The sequence below is a fragment of the Arachis hypogaea genome, chromosome 15 (assembly GCF_003086295.3).
Source record: "Arachis hypogaea cultivar Tifrunner chromosome 15, arahy.Tifrunner.gnm2.J5K5, whole genome shotgun sequence".
Classification (NCBI taxonomy): domain Eukaryota; kingdom Viridiplantae; phylum Streptophyta; class Magnoliopsida; order Fabales; family Fabaceae; genus Arachis; species Arachis hypogaea.
Genome location: NC_092050.1, coordinates 132,490,061 through 132,512,958, shown reverse-complemented (window position 1 = coordinate 132,512,958; position 22,898 = coordinate 132,490,061). Strand labels below are relative to the sequence as shown.

The window sequence follows — 22,898 nt, the reverse complement described above, 5'->3', positions numbered from 1 at the left end:
AAAATATGGTTCCATGCTTCTTGGTAATCATAATAGGTATAGCTTTGAGGTTCAAATTTCAAAGAGAAGCTTTTAGACTGATATGGGGGTAATTCCCACTCTTGTAGAGATAATATTTTTATGATTTTTATTTTTGAATAAACGGGCTGTTTGGTATTGGAGTCTCTATAATGTGTCAATTTAATAGATTCGGTGTCTACTAATATGAATTCATAGAAATTTTGGGAAAATAGTCTTGTATAAGATTTTTCTATCTTTTTTGAACCATTCTTTTTCAATGGTTAATATTTTAATAGGATTGGGTTTTTCATAGTAAGGAAACTATTCTTTCAAGGGTTGAGTGTTATAGAGATCTGATGGTTGCAATAATGTGAATTTATTATTAGTAGTAATTAAAGAGTTCTTAGAAGGTGATGATGATGATGATACTTTTACAACCTGTGACATATTCATAGGTCTTAATGATAATGGTTTTGCTGGTTCAGGAGTAATAGGTAATTTTGTTTCTTTTATTTGGTCAAAATGTTGACCATAATCTTCACTGGAGGCTGGTTTTTGATCCATTCTTTCCCTGTAAAAATTCTCTAGTAAGAAAGTCAAGAAGTGAATTTAGTTCTCCTTTTATATGTTCAATAGTAAAATCGAAACATGATAGAATAGCTTGCCATCTTGCAAATATTTGTTTTGAAACCAGATTTTTGACATCATTTTTTAAAACATTTGGGGCTGCTTTACAATCAGTTCTTATTAAGAATGTTTTGTTAAATAAATCTTCTTGAAATTTTGAAACACATAATACTATGGCAAGTATTTCTTTTTTTACTGTTGGGTAATTCTTTTGAGCTTGGTTCTAAATTCCTGAATGATATTTTACTATTTATTCTTTTGAGCTATTAGGAGGTATTTGTTTAAGAATTCCTCCATATCCTAATTCTGATGCATCTGTTTCTACAATTAATTTAGCCGATGGATCTAGTATACTTATACAATGTATTTCTTTTATTGTATTTTTTATCTTTATTATTATAGAAGTCATTTCTTTTGTCCATGAAGGTGGATTTTTCCTTAATCTCTTATAAAGAGGCTCGCATGTGACTCTTATTCCAGGTAGGAATTCTGCTACATAATTTAAACATTCCTGAAATCTTTGGAGTTATTTTTTGTCAGTTATTTCATTTGGAAATTTATTTGCAAATTCAATAGCTCTTTTAATAGGTACTATAGTTTCTTGATAAATTTCATATCCTAAAAACCTTACTTTAGTTGTAAAAATTTTCATTTTTTTCTGATAAAACTAATCCTTGTTCTTTTATAATATTCATAAATTTTTCTAGATGATATATATGCTGCTTTATTCCTTTTGAGTATACTAATACGTCATCAAGATATACTATAGTAAATTCTTTATGCGGGTAAAATATATTATTCATTATTTCTTGAAATTCGCTTGGAGCATTTTTTAATCCTTGGGGCATTACATTCCATTCATAATGTCCAAAGGGTACTATAAAAACTGTTTTATATCTATCTTCCTCTTTTACTGCAATTTGATAATATCCTGATTTTAAATCAAACTTTGAAAAGATATTTGCTTTATTTAATCTTTTAATTAAATCACTTTTATTTGGTAAGGGATACCTAATCCATTTTAATACCTTGTTTAGAGGTTTATAATTGATAACTAACCTTGGAGCACCTCTTTCTATTTCAGATGCTTTCATCACATAGAAGCATGTACAGTTCCAGGGTGATTTTGAAGGTCTTATTAGTCCCTTATCCAGATATTCTTGTATTTCTTTTTTACAATATTCTAGATACTCTTTGTTCATATGTATTGGTTTTGCCTTTATTGGTATATTTTTTTCATTAAACCCATCTTCATATGGTAAAGATATTTCATATAATTTTCTATGCTGAAAAGCTGTAGGGTTTAGACTACATAATTCTTTCTTAATTTTTTCTTCAATTGCTTTTATTTTATCTTGTATTTCTGGAGTTTGTAATTGTTCTTCTATTCTTTTATATGTAACTTCCTGGTTTAAATAGTTAATTTGTCTTGTCTTTCTTTCTATAATATTAATTTGGAGTGGTAGGTGTTGTAAAATGTTCTCTCAGCTCAAACAATTAATTTGTTTTATTTCTGTTTCCATAACAATAACTTGTGTAGATAGGTGTTGTAACATATTGAGCTCATGTTGCTTTGGTCTAGTGAGAAATTCAAAATGGACAGAATGATTGGGGATTCGTGTACAAGTTATTCCATCGATGTCGACATTAAAGGGATATAATAATAAAGTAAAAGGATTTCCTAATATAACTTGATGAGATATATTTCTTGCCAAAAAGAATGTAGTGGCAAAGCATACTCTATTTTTACAAATTTTTGCTTTAGATAACTTATAGTCTATAGTCATTTTATCATTTTCTGCCATTAGGACTCTTTCTGTAGTTTTTTCATAATATTTTGTAGGTATTAATCCTTCTTATATACAATTGACATCAGCTCCTGAATCTACCATAGCTATAAAATCAAATTTTTCTTCTCCCACTATTAAGTTTATCGTAGTGAACCACTTTTGGCTTACTAATAAAGTTAGTATATTTATATAATTTTCTGTACCCAGGTTAATATAATTCTCGGGAATTGTTATGTTACTAATCTCCTCTGTTTTTCTAACATTATTTTGCAAAATTTGTTCTTGGATTTTTATTATATTTTCTCCTTCTATTTTTAGTAATCTATAGTCCATATTGATATTTTGTCTGTTTTAATTCTGAAACTTCTCTTTTTAACTTTTTTATCTCCTCTTTGAGAGAATTAAGGAAAACTTCTTGTGGGTTTTTAAAACGATTATAAATTTCTTTTATTTCTATTGGTCTTATTTCTTGCTTACTTTCTTCTTCTTTTTTAACTAATTCAGCTAATTGTCTTATGAACTCATCTCTTAATGGAGTATCTTCTAACTTGTCTATTATTTTGACCAGTGTAGAGGTTTGTTCTCTAATTAAAACATTTACAGTTTTTTCACAATTTCTACAGTTACATAATCATATTCCTAAACAATTATTCTGTTCCTCTTTTCCACTATTTCCTTCTGAGCTTTCTTCTTCTGACATAAGGTCTAATTGTTGTATAAAATAGTCTTCAGTTTCAGAAGAATCCTCATAAATTGATTCTTCTTCTGATTCTGAATTGATTAATATTGCTGTCAAAGCATGTTTAATCTCTTTATTTTCTATTCTGTCGTAGACTTATTAGCATAATGTCCTTGTTTTTTACATTTCCAACATGTTACTTATTTTTTCTTATTAGAAGATTTAGGTTTTCCTTTAAGAGTTTTATGGAATTTTTTATAATATTTCTGTTCATAATAAAGGGGTTTGTCTATATTATATTTAGGTTTTTTATAAAATTTTTTCTTTTTAATTTTATGCTGTCCACTAGGTGCTTTTTCAGGAGTTATTCCATATTGATAACAGAAAGTGCCAAGCTCTCTTTTTCCCGTGATACTTTCTTGTTTTATTTTCTGTTGTATCTTGGTATCTGTGCATACTTTTATACCTGTTTGTACTATTATATTATGCAATTGTTCAAAGGTTAATGAGTTATAGGGAATCTGGATCCCAAACTATGTTTGTAGTTTTTGTAATACTTTTTCAGAGAATAATTTTGGTAAAGCTACTACGAATCTTTCTTTCTAGAAAGGTGCATGTGCATCATCTCTTATCATAACTTTTGACATAAAGACATCTTTATACCATCTATAATCAGACATGGTTGGATATCTTAAATTCATTAATTGAGTTCCTATCCTATCTTTAAAAGTACTGGGATCTCCTACAAAATTTTTAATAATGGTATATATTAATGTGGATGTAGCGTCTGGTGACTGAACTTCTTGTTTAATACTATTAATAATTAATTCTTTTTCTTGAATGCTGAGAAAATTATCCCACCAACCTTTTAATTGTCCTGTAAATTCTTGGGTTATCATAATTGCTGCTTCTTTATCGGAGGCTTTCCTCATTTTATAAGCAGTTGCAGCCATAGTCATATTACACATTTGATCTAAGATGGTTTACTCACTTAATCCATCTATATTCCATTCTACTAAGTCTGATCTTGTAAAGCTATTTTGCACTAATTTTGTTCGCTCTTCTAGGCCTACATCTACTGGTGATGGTCTAGAATAATAATTTCTTGTTTTAGGATAATCTATTTTATGGGATATTTTATTTAGTTCTAATTCTTCTTCCTTTTGCAATGTATTAATTGTCAATTTTCCTAGACTAATACTTCTAAGTTTTTCTTTTAGTTCTTCAACTTCTGCTTCTACTTTAGATTTTAAACTAATATTATCTAAACTTTGTAACTTATATATAGGTTTTTCTATAGGTTTTTCTACCTTAATGACTTTTTCCATATTTTCTATTCTTCCTAATTGATTTTTCATTATATCTAACATGGTATTAGTAAAGTTTAATTGTTGATGTAATTTCTTAATATCTCTTTTTTCTATATTTCCTTCTACATTGCTATCTTTATAGGGTGTTGCTTCAACTTCTAGGTCTTTTCCAATTGGTATTTTGATAGTTTCTTTAGGAGGATATTCAGATTCTATTACTGATCCTGAGCTTGTTTTCCAAACAACAGTTGGTTTTGTTAAAGGACATAATTTCTTATCGGTTTTAGAGTAATAATTAACATACCAATCAAAGAAGTATAAACTAATTCTATTTTCTTTCATAAAATCATAGAATAGTTCTCTTAGTCTAATAACTTCATTTTCTGAATGGTTGGTAAAATACCAATCTCTTAGTGGTTTATTATAATCAGCATTAAAATCTTGTCTTATCCATTCTTTATCAATCTCAAATGATTCTTCCTTAATAATTACTGATAAAACTTGTGATTCCATTGGATCAAATTCTGAAAGTGATTTGTATACAGTAGTGGCTATATGTGGCCTTCTGTTGTCAATTCCTACAATATTATCCATATTTCCTATTGATGAGTTATCTATAGAATTTCTATGACTAATAGTTTCAACATTATCAGAAATTCTTAATGATTGAGATCTATTCATCCTAATTCTAATATCTGGTCCTTCTCTTATTATTTCTCTTATTCTAGTGTTTTGTATTTGTAGCTCTTCAATACCATCAGGTATTACCCATTCTTCAGGCATTCTGCTTTTTAATTCTTCATGTCTTAACCTTCTAGGGGTTTGTATATTAGATCTTTTAAGATTTGCATGCATAATTATCGTTTCTTCTTTTGGGGATTATCTTAATGCTTTAAAGTCATAATTAACCTTAGTAATTTTATAATATATTCTATAGATTATTTCGAATGGATCATATTTCTCATTTATAATTGTCTCATCAGATCTTACTTGCAATTTTAAGGCTTGCAATGTGTATTCATTTTTTAAATTCATAGCATAATTTGGGTAACAATTAAAAAAAATGGTCCATCATGACAGTTACTTTCTAATATTCCTATTAATGAGTCACTAAAATTTTAGAATTTAGTATCTCTTAAGGTTAATAATATAGGCAGATTAATTCCTATTCTAAAATTAAGTTTTATAGCTACTTGTATTAATCCTATATGGATGAAGTTATATCATTTACTGCTATATTCTTTTAACTTATCTTCTTCTAAGATGGTAATAATCTTATTACTACTTGTTCCTGGTTTACAATATTCTAACATATGAATTTCATAATTTCTTCCTTCCTAGAAATTTCTCTTTTTATATACTTTATCTTTATCTATTATAGGTATATTCCAATTATAAAAACTTTCTTCTAACTTAGCTATTTCTAATTCATTTTTAGTTCCAGAGGTGGATGCTTCATCATTAACTGTTTTTATTACTAAAGGATTATTTTTTTCTAGATTTAAACTACTCATCGTTCTCAACAAACTAGCCATTTTATGGTTAGAACTTTGTGAGTTACGAGACCACCCCCGTTAACCAACAGATTCACTGCCTTAGTTAGGACTTACAACCGGGACTACGATTTGGGCCGACCAACGTATTAACAGTTCTCACTGCTACTTCAAAGTTTTAACTATAAAACTTTAGTTTATAGAACAGATTTGTAGTAAAAACTCGAAAAAATAATACTTTATAAATGTTATCAAATACCTTCCCCTTAGCTCTGATACCACTTGTAAAGGTTGCGCTTGTATGGATTGAGCTTGTAGTTGTAAAGAAGGATCTTGTAAAGGTTCAAAATCCATTTGTAAAGATCTAAGGGCTTGTATTCTTGATTGTATATCATAAAATCGTATCATATTTTGCACATGAAAATAATTCATTCTTCTAACATGATGAATGTGTTTATTCTTAATACTCTCCTTAACGATTTTTACTAATTTTATGGTTTTAATCTGTTGTAGCAACTTTTTGGCATTTATTATTTTCTTGTTTATCTTCGCTATTTCTACTGTTAGTTCTGAAGATTCAGTTATTAATTCTTACTTTGCTTCTTATTGCCATCACTCTTATTTTCATTTTTCTTCTAACAAGTTTTAAAGAAGTTAGCCTTTTTTGAAATTCTTTCATGTTATAAAAATAGAAATAATAACTAAGAGAATAAAGAAATTATAAGAAAAGAAAACATAAGATAATAAGCTTACAGGGATGAACTTGTACTATTATTGCTTGCAAAGTTGATACAAATTTGATAATGATTACAAATATTTGAAGAATATATGAAGTAAGAAGATATAAGAGTAGAGAGGTTTCTTGAGCTTTCAAGTATTTGATGCCCCTGAATGAGTGAGGCCTTTGGTATTTATAGACCCCAAATGATTACTGTTTGGGTACTATTTGCCGACAGTACTGTTTGCTTTTACTGTTTGCCGTCATTTATTATTTACTTTTACTTTTTTACTTTTTTTTACAGAGATCATTTTTCTTTATGATTGGGCTTTTACATTGATTTCATATAGTTCTTACATTTCAAATGGATCTTGAGAGTCTTGATAATAATAAGCTGGGCTGGACTCTACCTCTTCGTCTTCTCCAAGAGGTACTGTTTGTATTGCTTGTAGAGAGCTTTGGATATCTTCCTCTGAGGTTGCCGCTGCTAGGGCTGCCATAATTTGTCGTTTCTGCGCTAAGAATTAGGTCTCTTTTTTATATGCTATTTGTTCATTGGTGGTGCTTAAGGCTGTTATTGCTAGACGCTTTTGTGATGTTAACCATTGATCAACCACCAATGAACAAATAGCATATAAAAAAGAGACCTAATTCTTAGCGCAGAAACGACAAATTATGGCAGCCCTAGCAGCGACAACCTCAGAGGAATATATCCAAAGCTCTCTACAAGCAATACAAACAGTACCTCTTGGAGAAGACGAAGAGGCACAGTCCAGCCCAGCTCATTATTATCAAGACTCTCAAGGTCTATTTGAAATGTAGTAAGAACTATATATGAAATCAATGTAAAAGCCCAATCATAAAGAAAAATGATCTCTGTTAAAAAAAAAGTAAAAAAGTAAAAATAAAAAGTAAACAGTAAATGTCGGCAAACAGTAAAAGCAAACAATAACTGTCAGCAAAACAGTAACTGTCGGCAAAACAGTAAATGTCGGCAAAACAGTAAAAGCAAACAGTACTGTCGGCAAATAGTACCCAAACAGTAATCATTTGGGGTCTATAAATACCAAAGACCTCACTCATTCATGGGCATCAAATACTTGAAAGCTCAAGAAACCTCTCTACTCTTATATCTTCTTACTTCATATATTCTTCAAATATTTGTAATCATTATCAAGTTTGTATCAACTTTGCAAACAATAATAGTACAAGTTCATCTATATAAGTTTACTATCTTATGCTTTTTTTTCTTATAATTTCTTTATTCTCTTAGTTATTATTTCTATATATATATAATATTACAAGTATTAACCAACACAATTCCTATCCCTCATACAGAATATATCATGATAAAGGCGAAGGTTCAATAAACCATAACTAAAACAATACAGAGCATCTCAACAACTAAATAAACTCTTCGTGACTTCTGCGCCCATATCCTGAAAGGGAAAAAATGTAGGGGAGGTGAGAACATCATCCTCGAAAGGGTTCTCAGTAGAGGATTTTTGGGAATGACTGTAATAGGATACGCAAAGATAAACCGTACTAGTGATTAATAACCGTCTTATGCCTCTTTTCAAAAACAACGGTTTACATTAAAAGTAGAGTCGGAAATCTTTTCTGAAAGAGGAACTGTTCAATTTTTAAAAACTCAAAAGCCTTTCAAAAAGGTTTATCTAAGCTGAACCAAATAGCCTTTCAAACTTTTCCAAACTAGAAACACAAAACCGAAACCAACCATCGTTCCATTTCATTTCAACCACGGTCCTAAGCCAAAACAATCCAACCAACAACCAATCACCACAGTCCAACAGAGTCCCAGTCGCAAACACAGATAGGAAGATTCAAGCACAAACAAACAGTTATTGCAAGTAGAACAATTAGCAGTTAATCACAAGTAGTCACAAAGGCAAACCAAGTACAATATGCACACTCAAACAATGTCACATAGATGCATATGATGCATGCTTGTCCTAGTGGCTGATGATATCATATGTCGGTTATAGAGCCAACCCGACAAGTTCTGGTAGCTAACCATTGGACCGTCCCTCTGTCGTGCATTCCCAACTCGAGTTATTCTCGATCATTATCATGATTATAATCATAATTCATATCCAACACCCTCACTGGTGTATATTCACGGGGGCGAGCTCATCCGGGACTTTCACAGTGCCAAGCCACCCTTACGACATAGGGTCAACAGAGTCTCAAGCCTCCACCTGAAGTACGTGGTGGCTAGCCACTGCTTTCTTCCAGAGAACTCGTGTCTCAGATAGTGAAAGTGCAAAATCACAATTATCAATATCTCAGCATATATGCATTCATTCTCAGCCATGGATCAACATCCATCTCAGTCATCCGGCTTAAATTCATAATTCATAGTCAGCCATACGGCTCATAACTCATTCGGCAATCAGCCATAATTCAATATCATACACAGCCATTCCGGCTCATAACAAAATAGCACTTCCACCACTCAACATCATCAAATTCATAAAATCGGCATTTAAGCCATAAAATCACTTTTACTCAAACCACTTTACTTTGAAATAAAAAAGGATTCAAAAATTAATCCTTTCCCGCCTTGGCTTTAAAATTCTCATTTCTCAAATCATCCCAGACTCATAAGCCGCTTTTACTCAAAGTAAAGTCCTTTTTAAAACAAAGCTACTCTCGACATCCTCTTTCCAAAACTTCCAAAACCATGGCAAGTTAAGGACCTCTTTGCAATATTCAAAATCACTCATCCAACAAAGAAATTTTATAATAAAAGTCACTCGGCAGAGTCTCAAGTCTTTAGGGGAGATTATCATAACTCATTTCCTCAATTCACTTAAAATCATTAAAACCTTGGCTTCCTGATTTGAGTAACAAAATAGGATCTAAGCCAAATCGAGTCATGTAATCAATTACTCTTTTCAAGCCGTTTCCTTTACTTAAACAAAAACCAGCTTCAAACCCATGGGCAATTCTAAAGCGTTTCAGCTGCTCCAAATTGTTTTAGTCTTGCAAAAATTCAGAACTCAGAGTACTTAAAACTTTTCCCAAAACATTTTAGAATGAAACTTGTCGATAGACATTCAGGTTCTTTTAAAGTCACTGAAACTTCTCTAATTGAAACCCTCAAGTCAAATTCAAAGACATAAACCCTTTTCACATTTAAAACAGTCTTAAAGCATAAGTCTCATTTAAATAACGTGTTCACAAGGGAATATAATACTTTTCTTAAGAAACAAGACTAAATCACAACTTCCTTTTTAATAATTCATTTCAGAAGCATAAGTCATCCCTTTCTTAATAATTCAGAAAACATAGTAGAAGTCTTTAACCTATTGAGTTTCTGAATAACGTTTTAGTAAAGTCCCGGATTCTACCGGAATTTCGGCAACACCTCCCCTAAAACTTGGACTTTGTCACCCGGTTCGGGTCCCAACTAAACCGTTCCACAATCCTTTTCAACGGTCCAAAATCCAGAAATCAGTTCAAAAGCAAGCTAAATCCAACAGTCATCTTATTTTCATATCTCAAGAAAACCGTTTCAAAACCAACTCATTATCAACCGATTAAACTCATATCCAAAGCTTTAAAGAATTGGTTCAGCAACAAATCATTTATCAAAACCAAGTAAATTAAATTAAACCACTCTGAATCCAAAAGTGCATTCGACTTTTCACATTACCAAAAAAATTAACTCAATTCAAATCAATTCTCAACGGATTAGGCTCGATCTCAATTCTTTAAAAGAATTAACTTGAAAACACTCCGTTTCACAAAACCACACAACAGTCCAGTCAAACAAACACCCATAATCATACAAAACAACCAAATAATACATAGGACTGCTACAATCACCAAATACACATCCTCACCTGTATCCATATGTAATAATTCCAATATACAAAATATAGTTTTTCGGGAAGCGCCCCTACCTCAAAACGCAAACCATAACCCAAACGCGTCACCGGAAGTCTCTATCAACCCGAAGTTATCGGCAGCTTGCATCACAGCTTTGTTCACTTTCGCAGCAGCAAATACAACCCTTACGCGCAACATGTGGCTCCGATAACTTAATCCTAGGAAACATTATCATTGCGAAAACCTTAAAACGCATAACGGGATATGAACGGAGAAGGTTTCAAGGCAGAGATACTTACTGTACTAAGGGATACTGACTGAACCCAAGAACAGAAGCTTCAACAGTGGTCCCGACAGCCACAGAACCGTCATCGGCAGCCAGAATCACTGTGACTCAGCCTGCTCTGTTAGTAGTTTCCAGGACCTGTTCCCGTGGCAGCAACCGCGACAAGGTTAAACGCCTCCTCTCCTCTCCGTTTTGGGATCCCAGAAATAGCAGCAACAATTTCGACACTCTCGACAGAACACAGCAGTACCAAAACAAGGATATCTGCTATCGTAATTAAAATAAGAATGTAGCAGAGAAACAAAATGCTAAATATAACAAGGGTGGAAGCGTTACAGCGTTATGAACGGGAGAATCAATGTCAGAATGAGAAGGGATGGCACAGCAGCTTGTCTTCTCCGGTGACAAGCTCCAACAAAAATTCCGGCGGCGGCAGAGGAATTCCGGCGGCATGAACCCCTTTTCTGACGCGGCAGCTTGGCTCACCATCATCAGCAGCGGCGAGCCCCGGTGGGGGCAGGGGCGACCCTAGCGCCGGCGACCACCACGGTGACAGCAGCGATGGCAGCAGCGTTGCTTTTCTCTCTGGCTGTCGCGTTTGTTCTCCCCCAGACCCGATCGGCGACTGACCACCTTCAACGGCAAAGGAGCAAGCGACGGCGGCGGCAGAGCTGAACGGCGACAACACGGGCTCCACGGCGAGGAGCGACCGAGGTCACGCAAACCCCGCGAAGACGGCGGCGGATGCGAGGCTATTTCGCGGCGGCGACTGCACGATGGTGACGGCAACTGGAGCCTGAACGGCGGCGAGTTGGACGCGGTTCCGGGCAGCGCAGCAACATCTCCTTCCCCGGCGTTCTCCCTGGACAACCATGGCGGCGCGACCCTCTCCCTCTCTTGTCCGTTCCTCGCTCTCTCATCCTCCCTGGTGCAACACGGCGGCGCGGCGGCAGTGACGCCCGCTGGCGCCGTCCTTCCTCTCTTCTCAGATCGGCAGTCCCTTTCCCAGTTTTCCCCCCTTGCTTTCTGTTTTTCTTTCTTTCATAAAAGGAAATCTTGTATGCGTTGCTGCTGAGGCAAGGAAGAAGGGTTGGGGTGTGGCTGCTAAGGGCTAGGGGAAGTAGGGTTTCATTTTCAAAAGTTAGGATTAGGGACGTTTTAATAATTTCAAATGGAATTGGAGAAAATATAGTAATTGAAACTCAATTTGAATCCAATACTATTTGTATATAGAAAAATATTATTTATTCATCAATTTTATAAATTATTTTTAATAGAATGTCTAAGTTTAAAAATTAGAAATGATATAATAAAATTCTTTATTTTCTAAAGTAGCAGTATTAATATTTAAAATATTAATTATTTAATTCAAATCATATAAAAATTCTTATTATTTTACAATTATTAACTTTATGATTTGAATATAAAAAATAATCTAATAATAAATAAAATTGGATAATAAATCTTAATTTATTTCAAATTCAATTAATCGAAATTTGCTTTAATTTTTTTTAATAAAAAATTTTAGAAATTAAAATTACAAAAATACTAAATTTAAAATTAGCTCATAGTAACCCTTTTCCAAAAATTTTGGGTCTTACAGTAAAAGTGGACACACTTTGATTATTGTAGCAATTATGATGCTAGCATGAATTTTGAGATTTCATTCCACATAATTCAAACATTCTGCATAATCATGACATTTTCTGCATAATCACAACAAGAAAGACATTATGAGCATGGTAACAAACCATGCATGAGGTTAAGTTGGTTTTGACTAATTCTACATCTCATACTTGCCTAAAATGTTCCAAACCTAGAGTCTTAAAAATGCCAATTCAAGTTTGCATGATTCAACAATTTTAATTCTGGGATGGTATTTCAGATGGCTTGTTGCATTAACATACCATGCATGCATTCTTAATTCAGAGTTAAATCAACTTTGCATGGAGCTAAGTTTGATGTTGTAACCAATCTTAGAATGGGCCATAATGTATATTTCATTTAGCCATCTGGCACCTTCAACATGCATAAACAGAACCAAAATGACCAAAATGAATTGGTGACTTAAGGCATAAGGTTTGTCGTGCCACGGGACAAGTTTAGTGTCCAACAGCATGCTCATAGCATCCCACAGCTGAACTAGGCAGTAGCATAACTTGCTTCATTGACACACAATTGTGCTTGCTGTGGGACGGCAACATTGGAGCGTTGGATGGCTAAACCAACCAAAATGGCAAACCGGGAGTCATGCGTACGCATCCTATGCGCCTACACATAACTTGGGTAGAAAAAGGTTTCGTGCGTACGCATGTCATGCGTGTACGCACACGTTTGCAATGTCATATCTATGCCGTCCGACGGTAAAAAGGGTTTTATGGGTACGCATGTCATGTGTGTATGGGCGATTGCAGTTTGCCGTCCATAGTAAATTTATGCTGCTCAACAGCTGAAGATAACAGAGAGCTATTTGGGCTAATTTGGAAAGATTATTCATTTGCTCTTACCGTGGAATGGCATTGTTGAGCCATTGGACAGCAACAAAAGTCAACAAATTATTTGATTCCAGAAATTAAATTGACCAATTAAATCCAACCTCATTCTTAATTAATTTGCATGGTGTATTTTTTGCACTGCATGGTTAATCTGTACGAACTTTGTACAGATTTCTTGGTTGAGCTTATCATTGAATAATATGCATCAATTTAGTTTTTGGGTAGTGGTTAATGTTCTTGTTAGATAATTATTTTGGTTGGCCATGGTAGTCAACTTCTGTTTACTTTTATTGGGTGATGATTTTATTAGTTTATAGATTTCTAGTTCAGTTATTCATTTGTTTAAGTGTCTTTTGTGTGAATCATTTCATGAATAAACATTATGCGTTATCTAAGCTTAGTTATTTCTTTTTCAATTGAAAATGTTGGTTTGTCATTATTTAAATTTGAATTTGTTGTATCCCTTCTCAGTTGTGTTTTTAAATCTTGCAGGTACCTATCCCTTCTCTCAGTTGTGTCATTGTGTCATTATCTGAAGATTCCTTGAACACTCAACTCCCTCTATACAACCGAGATGCCTTCACTCTTTGGCCCTTTTCGAGGCTACTAGCATAGCTTCCCGTACTCAACTCTCCAATTACTTTGAAACCACATGCATTTATCCCTTAGTCAAAAGTCCCATGCATTGGCCACCCTTTTCAAAGTCTTGTCCGCTTTCCCACTTACATGCAAGCCCTTTAATTATGTCTCCCCATCTTCACCATTCATTCCATCTCCACTCCTCTATATATATAACATGATCTTCATTCTCTCTCTTCTTGTATTTCAGACTACTTCCTTTTATATATCAACCATAATTTTTCCCTTTCATTGTGCTTCTATCCTTTGTCTTATACTTCTTCTTCATTGAATAAATAGCCGTGCCTCTTTTTCTTTTAGTAATTTCATTTCTTTCACCATTTAAAACCATTCATGCGCTTCTCTTACAGCTCTTTTGTCTTTCTATTCAAGCCATACACGTTCTCTACTTGTGATGTACCCCTCTATTTCATTTCTTGGCTTGAGGACAAGGCAACCTCTTAGGTTTGGTGTGGGTGATCAAGCTCTATTATTCCAATATATCATCTCATAGACAATGGCACTAAAGATTTTCAAAAGAAAGGGAAAAGAACCAGCAACTCCTTCATATGACTCGAACAGGTTTTCTTCGACAGAAAAGGAGAAAAGTTCTATAACTGGAGATGTGGAAAAAAAGTGATTGCTGAAGTTCCTTTTAAGCTCAAAGAAGATGAATATCCAGTAATACAAGATCAAATAATGAGGAGAGGGTGGCAAGAACTAACTAAACCAAGGCCAAGGGTGGGCCAACTTCTAGTGCCAGAATTCATGGCAAATACATGGCTCACCAACCAGGAAACATTGGCGAAAAAGCCTCTCACTTTCAATATCTTTGTGAGAGGAAAAGAAATAGACTTCAGTCCAGCAAGCATAAGAAGGATTCTCAAGTTGAGAGTCACAGTTTCTACACCTTCTGAAATGCCATTCCACCAGAGAAGAGAGAACAACAACCAAAGGTATGATGATGTTTTGAAGGAAATTTGCTTACCTGGAGCTGAACCTCATTTTCAAACTCTGTTGGGATTTCCAAATGTTATCCATTGCCTCTGTAAAGAGGCTGGAGTCTGCATTAGAGGTGATATTCCCATCCTAGCAGAGAGACCAATCACTAAGAAACCAATGTGAAAGGTGAAATCAGCACCTCCTCAGCAAATATAAAAGGTGCATGAGGAGGAAGTACCACAGTTCCTTGATTCATCATTTCAATAGCAGACACATGAAGAAATTCCACAAATACATCCATCATCATTTCAGTACCAAATACCTCAATTTCAGGAATGCTCGAGCCAACAATTCCAAGAAGCTCAAGGAGGAAACTAATTTGACTGGGATCAGCTTCAAATAACTTTACAAGGCATCTCCGAACAACAAATGCATTTCCAGGAACAGCAAGCTCAATACCAGAGAGATCAACAAGCACAAATCCAACAAGTGCTTGAGTTACAAAATCAACACTACAGAGAGTTTCAGGAATATAAAGAGAGGGCAGAGAAATGCCATGTAAGAGACTCTGGATATAAAATAAATGTGCAAGGGAAGCTGAATTACATGAGTCAAGGGATGCAGAACTTGGACCCAAAGCTATGCCCATTTGATCAATTAGCAAGACAAATTGAAAAAGGAATGAAAAAGAAGGATAACATTCTATGTAATAACATGATATGGGGAAGCACACCAAGAGACAATCAACTTGCACAAAAGGACAAGCAACCAGTACAAGAGGAAGAGGGGGATGATGATGATGATGAGTGAAGAAGTTGGAGCCAAGAGGTTGTTTTGCTCTTTAACTATTTCTTGTTTCATTGCAATTTCAATTATGTTCTTGCTCTGTTTGGTTATCTATTTTGGGAGCTACTCAAATGAAGATGCAAAAAACATCTTTTTATGAAGATGCTTTGTATAAAAGTGTAATTTATTAATTTGGCCACACTTCAAATAAAAACAACACTTTTATAACATATCAAAATCTAACCCTACACTCCATCATCTAAAGGTCAAAAAGAAAAATCATCACATGAAGACAATTATAATATCTTAGTTTATGTTTTCCTTGAGATTGTTGTGTTTGTCTTAAAGTAATTTGAATCGAATAAAGGAATTGTCTTTGAATGAAAAAGAAATGAGTTCAATTTATAAAGAAAAAGAAGTCCTCTAAAGAAAGTGGTGGTACATGAGTTGTGGTTGTGATATGTGAAAAGTGGTGAGTTGTGAATAACTATAGTAATTGAATGACTCTTTTGAACACAGGTTTAGAATGATACTTGTGAGACTTCTAAACTTTAAAAGATCCTTGACAAAAAAAAGAAAGAAAAAGAAAATAAATGAGAAAAACCAAAAACAGCAAGCAAAGAAAAGAAAAAGAAGGGGATAGATTGACAAATAATAAAGTTCTGAGCATCAATGACCAAGGATCTAGTTATGTATCTATGGTGTTTTTGTTAAAGAAAAAGTTTGGGTAATTAGATCTGAAGGTGTGCTTCATCACCAAGTAACTTGAGTTAATTAACTCGGGATTATGGTTGAAAGTCCACAATCAAGAGCCGCCTTGTAACAAAATATTTAGAAACCCAAAGAAATTTTGGGCACCAATATCTAGAAGCAAATCCTGGTTACATGCTTGTGGTATAAATGTATCAAGGAGAGACTTAAGTGATTAGGTCCTTGGGGTGCTTCATCACCTGGTAAATTGAACCAACTTGTTTGGAATTACTGATTGAAAGTTCACTATCAAGAGTTACCTTGAGACAAAACACTTAGAGCTAAATAGATTAAAAAGTATCTCTCTAAAATAAAAATGGAAGAAAATAGTTCAAGGATCATTCAAATGAAATAGGGAAGTCTCATAATGTCATTCAAGCCCAAGTATAGGGGAATTCTTCATTCCTAAGATCTTAAGATTTCAAAACTCATTTAGGAAGAGCAGTTCAATCATAACCACAAGCCTAATTAACCCTATTAACTAGGATGGACATAGACCTTCGAAGAATGACTCAATTCTTGCTCAACCAATTCAATTCTTTCTTATTTTTCTTTTCTCTTAATTCTTTTGCTTGAGAACAAGCAACATCTCAAGTTTGGTATTGTGATGCACTTGCATCTTTAGTTATTTTTCCTTTAGAATTTCATTTAAATAGTTAATAGTTTTTGTTTTATGAGCAATAAATTCATAGAATAGTAATAAGTGATTTGAAATGCTTTGAATAATATTGTTCCAGGAAATTTTGAAGATAAACCAAATAAAACAAGGACCAAGATAAGCAAAAAGAAGCTTAGAACACAAGTCACAAGCTAAGGACACACTTTGAAGCTAAGGACACACTGTGAAGGACACACTTTGAAGCTCAAATTCATCAAATTGAAGTCCTAGACTCATTTGCCATTCAGAGATCTATAATTGCATGATTGAGATAGGGAAAAACTACCAAAAGTACTTATGAAGTTTACGAACGCTGACAAAAGTACTCATAAACTAAGGAAATTAACGTTGTACCCATAAAAGATGGGTTCCGTATGACAAAAGTATCCAAATCTTATTTTTTTGTTAATTTTTTAATAAAATTCCTAAACTACCCTACACTCAACCTCAACTCACTTTTTCAACCTTTCATAACTCAATTTACACCAACTCTTGCCATGGAGTCCAAAACTACTCCTACAACAAACTAGACCGAAATCAATGGTAGTGGTGGTGGTGGTAGAGGATCGGATCTCAATCGATTCACTAATAAGTTTATAATCCATACCCAAACCAAATTAATCAAACACCAAAAAATACTCAAAACATAAAAAATTTTAAATCCATTCATCAAATTTCAATTCATTTTAGCAAAACTAGAAATAGAAAAAGCCATCAACCATAAAAAATCAACAAATTCATTCATCAAATTTGAAATTTATTTCAGCAAAAATAAGAAGTAGAAGTAGCCATCAACTGAATCTTCTATAAATCAATCTCAGCCTTCATAAAAAATAGAAGCAAATTTAAAAAAAAATAGAACAGTGTCATTTTAGTAGTAACTAAATTAATTTCTGAAAAGAAGAAAAATAAAATAAAAATGTTTAAAAAAAAAGAAATACATTTTTTTTCGCCGGCTGATTGTAACATCGTCAATAGCAGAACCTCCATCCACAGTGCCGCCTCCATTTCTTCTCTGATTTCTCTTTACCGAACCCGCTTTCTGCATACAAGAGTACCACGACCCCTCTCTATTCTCAGGTGTGCGACGATGGTGTTCTCCTCTGTTGGGTCAGACACGCCACGACGACGTTCTCCTCGGCTACAACAGGCGCGCCACGGCAGCATTCTCCTCAGGTTGGGTCACAGATATGCGATAAAGGTGTTGTAGTCACCTTAATAGTGAGAGGGAGAAGCAGTGAGAGGGGAAGAGATTGGCGGTAATGGAGTAGGTGGGTGGCGGACAGCATGAGGAGGTAGGAAGAGAGTTTCTGTGACTCTGTGAAGGTTTTTGAGGGATAAGTGAAGAGAGAGGAAGAAGAGAAGAGAGGGAGTGATGGTAGAATGGGGTTAGGGTGGGGTAGTTTAGGAATTTTATTAAAAAATCAACAAAAAATTAGGATTTGGATACTTTTGTCATACGGAACCCATCTTTCATGGGTACAGTGTTAATTTCCTTAATTTACGGGTACTTTTGTTAGCGTTCGTAAACTTCATGGGTACTTTTGGTAGTTTTTCCTTGAGATAGAGTTGAGATTTATCATTCCGGAGAAATTAACATCTCTGAACCTCAATGTTCTTTCTCATCTTATCTTTTTAATTGATTGATTACTACTTTCATTTACTGCTTTATTTAAATTCTACAATTGAGATCTATTTACTACTTATGTTCTTAATTCATTTATGAGCTTTGTTGTCATTTTATTTTTATTTCCAGTCATTTAATTATAGTCCATTTATTTCACTATCTAGTATTCAATTGCTTGTTTATGTTCTCTGATTAAATTGCCATTCAATTATGAATTGTCAAACTGGAATGGTTAATTGATTATTATTGCTTGATCCATTAATCCTCGTGGAAACGATAACTCACTCACCGTGGTATTACTTGATGCGATCCAGTGCACTTGCCGGTAGTTGCGGATATTGTAAAACCCGTATCACCTCCCACTGTCGCCTCCTCTGAAACGCCGTCCACCGTCATTGGTCAAGAAGCTGTGGTGCACTGCCGTCGCTACCTCGCCCAGAACAGAGACGCTGTTTCGTCTCTCCTCCACGCCACACCGTTGCCTCTCCTCCATGCGCACCGTCACATCTCCACGTCTCCTGAAGCCTACGAAGTGGCGTCGTTACCTCTTCTCTTGCTCCCCATAACGGCACCGTACCTCTATTCCCAACAGCCACGCATTTTCGATGATGAGAAGGCCACCCATCACCCCATTGTGCGACGCATAGCCGCACTGCCCTATGGTGCGGAATTTATAACCACAAACTAACCTGCAAGTGCACTGGGTCATACCAAGTAATACCTCAGGTAAGTGAGGGTCGATTCCACGAGGATTGATGGACTAAGCAACAATGGTTAAATGATTTACTTAGTTAGACAAACAGAAAATAGTGTTTGAGAGTTCAAAAAGCATTAAACAGAAGACATGCAAATAAATAAGTTGGGAATAAAATTTGGAGAAGGCAGTTAAGGGTTCAGAGTTATCTATTTTTCGGATTGACTTTCTTATTAATTTATTTTAATCATGCAAGATTTAATTCATAGCAAACTATATGTGACTAGACCCTAATTCCTTAGACCTTTCTAGTCTCCTCTAACTTTCATCAACCGCCAATTCCTTGGTCAATTAATTCCAATTAGGGGGTGAAGTTTAATTCTAGTTATTATGCCACAAAAATCATAATTATCCAAATATAAGAGGATTATATGTCACGTATCCCGTTAAGTCCAGATAATTAGAATTTAGGAGAAATTATTTTCAAGCTGTTGTTCAAGTAAAGAGCTTTTCCAAGTTATACAAGAACTCAATTAGAAAGAGGGTCATACTTCCGTTCCACCCAAATTCATAAGATAAAGAACAAAAAATAATTCTTGAAATATAAATCAGTACATGAATTAAAATAGAAAAATAATAGTATCAATCCATACAATAGACAGAGCTCCTAACCTTAACAGTGGAGGTTTAGTTGCTCATGGTTCAGAGAGAAAATAAGGATTGTAAATTGGGCTGCGGTGGAATGAAAAATTAATTAATTGGAATCTCCAAAAAGAGAAGTTTCTTTTCTCTTTTATATCTAATCCTAATTAATTTAAAATCTATTTTCTAAAACTAAAATAATATCTATTCCTATTAAAAATTAAAGTTTAAATCAGAATTAATAGGAATCAGCGTTTTCTGCACGTGACGCACGTCACGCGTACGCGTCAGTCACGCGTACGCGTCGATTGTCTTCTTCGCGTGTCACGCGTATGCGTCAGGTACGCGCACGTGTCGCCATGGAAAGCTCCAAATCACGCGCACGCGTCAGGTACGCGCACGCGTCGCTCTTCGCTGTCATCTCCTTTAATTCTTGTGCTGATTCCATTTGTGCAAGCTTTCTCTCCATCCTTTAAGCCATTCCTGCTCTATATGGCCTTATTCTCTTTTTCTGCGGAAGCTCTATCAAATCCAACCAAATGCTACCTAAAATAAACAGAATTGTACACAACTCAAAGTAGCATCCATAGTGGCTAAAAGATAATTAATTCTTGATTAAACTCAACAAATTAAATGCAAATTCACTTGAAAAAGATAGGAAAGATGCTCACGCATCACAACACCAAACTTGAATTGTTGCTTGTCCTCAAGCAACCAAACTAATATAGGCTTAGAGTGTGAATTTGCATGAGAATGAGAGAGTTCGATTAAGCTCATGTCTCTTCTTATGGTGGGGTTTATAACTGCAATCTTGAATAGTTTTAGTATCTCACTCTCCTTTGAATCAGAAGGATGTCACTGTCATTCGAAATTAGAATCCGGATAATATTATGAATTCTCTGATCTTTTGTAACTCAATTTAACCCTTGAACACAGCAATTTCTCTTTGATTCTCTTTTCTTTGGTGCTTTGCACCTTGAGCCTAGCCGTGACTTTAAATGTTTTGTCTCAAGCTTCATTTGACACAGAAACACCACAAGCACTTAACTGGGAAACTCTCTTTAAGTTTTGATTTTTCTTTCAGTTACTCCCAGACAGTGGTGCTCAAAGCCTTTGGCATACTCTGTTAATTGCAATTGATCTCGACTCTAAATGTTTTGTCTCAAGGATTACTTGACACAAGAACACCACAAGCATATGACTGGGGAAACAACTCTTTGAACTTTTAATCATGTCTGACCTCCCTAGTCATTGATGCTCAAAGCCTTGGACCTTGCTTTTTTTTTTTTTGCTGTTTCTTTTGCTTCAAGGATTAAACTTTTACTTATTGCAGAGACTTCATAATAGTTCTCTAAATTCCCGTTCCTTGTACATCAACATTCTTTGATTCAAATTCAAATATGCACTGTTCATGTCATGCCTTCAGAGTCACAGAAAATATCACCACATTTGAATAAATGAGACTACTCTAAAAATTAAACTCAATTTCTCATGCACTACATCTTTTCTTCTATTTTTTTTATTTCAAGCTCAGTGGGCAATACATGAGGCACTTTTCAGAATTAAAAACGAATAACAGAATAAAAATAACTAATTTACTAGAACCTAAGAATTGAAATAACAAAGGATCATGCAGAAACCAAGTAAAATAACGGAAAACAGGAATATAACATAATAAGAACGGGAGGAAATATAAAATGAAAGGAACTCAACCACCTCAGTTATCCTAGTGGCCATCTCATTCTTCAGGCTGTGCTCCTCCGTAAAGGTGATTCGCCTTTCTTTGGTGCCATAAACAGAAAAGCTACAAGCGAAGCGACACAACACCAAACTTGAAGGTTTGCTTGTCCTCAAGCAAAGAAGAACTAAAAACAGAGAGGGACAGAAAAAAATACATAAAAAATAGTATGATGAAAGAAGAATAAAAGGATAAAAGAACAAGAGAGAATTAGGATTTGGGAGGGAGAGAGAATGAAAATCAAAACTAGGCGGCGAACTAGTGGAGTTGTGCGGTGCATGCGACGTGTACGTGTATAGCACGCGTACGCGTGGGTCGCCCGATTTTGAAAGTGACGCGTAAGCGTCTGGCACGCATACGCGTGCCCTTGGTTTGTGCGAATCGCGCGAAAGCGGCCGCGCGCACGCACAACTCTCTGCTCGCGTGGCCTGGGAACCAAAATTTTCAGATGATACGTGCGCGTCATGCACGCGCACGCGTGGATGGCCAATTTCGGAAAGGATGCGCACGCGTCAGGGACGCGTACGCGTGATGGGACTTGTGCTCCCAGCACCATTCCAGTCCCACACCATCATAACTCTCTGGCCATACAACCATTTACGCCGTTTTTTAGGGTCACGCGTACGCGTCAAGGACGCGCACGCGTGGATGGCTAACAGCGCAAACGACGCGCACGCGTGAGGTACGCGTACGCGTGGACTTGTTTGTGCGAAAAACATAGTTCCAGCGCCACTCCCACTCAACTCTCTATTCACTTCTATTTTTTCACGCACACACATATGACGCGTACGCGTCAGCGACACTTGCGCGTCGTGTGCTCGTTTTTTTTCGAAGTGTTCGGTTCCTGTTCTAAAATAGCTACATGATCATAAAACAGTAAAAACTCAATAAAAGTCAAATAAGTAAGAAAACTACTACTACGAAAAAAACTAAGGATACGAAATCATCGGATTGCCTCCCGACAAGCGTTTCTTTAATGTCACTAGCTTGACACTTGATTGTTGAATTTTCTTCCTCTTCTTCCAGTTGGTTAAAAGAAATGTCTCCAAGGGGGGAGAGGTGAAAATTAGTTCCCCCTGATATAAATTCCTCCGAACAAGCTTTCTTTTATTGTGATTAACTTGATTCACCTTGCTTGTTGGTGTAGAGGTTGGATTATTTTTTTCTGACCTTCTCTTTTTCATGGATAT

The 22,898-nt window shown here is 35.0% G+C and overlaps 1 long non-coding RNA gene across 1 annotated transcript; it reads right to left on the bottom strand.

Annotated features, from left to right (window-relative positions):
• Nucleotides 1-7,835: 7,835 nt before the first annotated feature.
• On the bottom strand, nt 7,836-11,951 carry LOC112750745 (uncharacterized). The gene is made up of 4 exons (XR_003175989.3): nt 11,095-11,951; nt 10,772-11,022; nt 10,547-10,690; nt 7,836-8,056 (listed from the first exon to the last, which is right to left on the bottom strand). It is a non-coding gene; the product is annotated as an uncharacterized lncRNA (long non-coding RNA).
• Between the last annotated feature and the right edge of the window lie 10,947 nt (nt 11,952-22,898).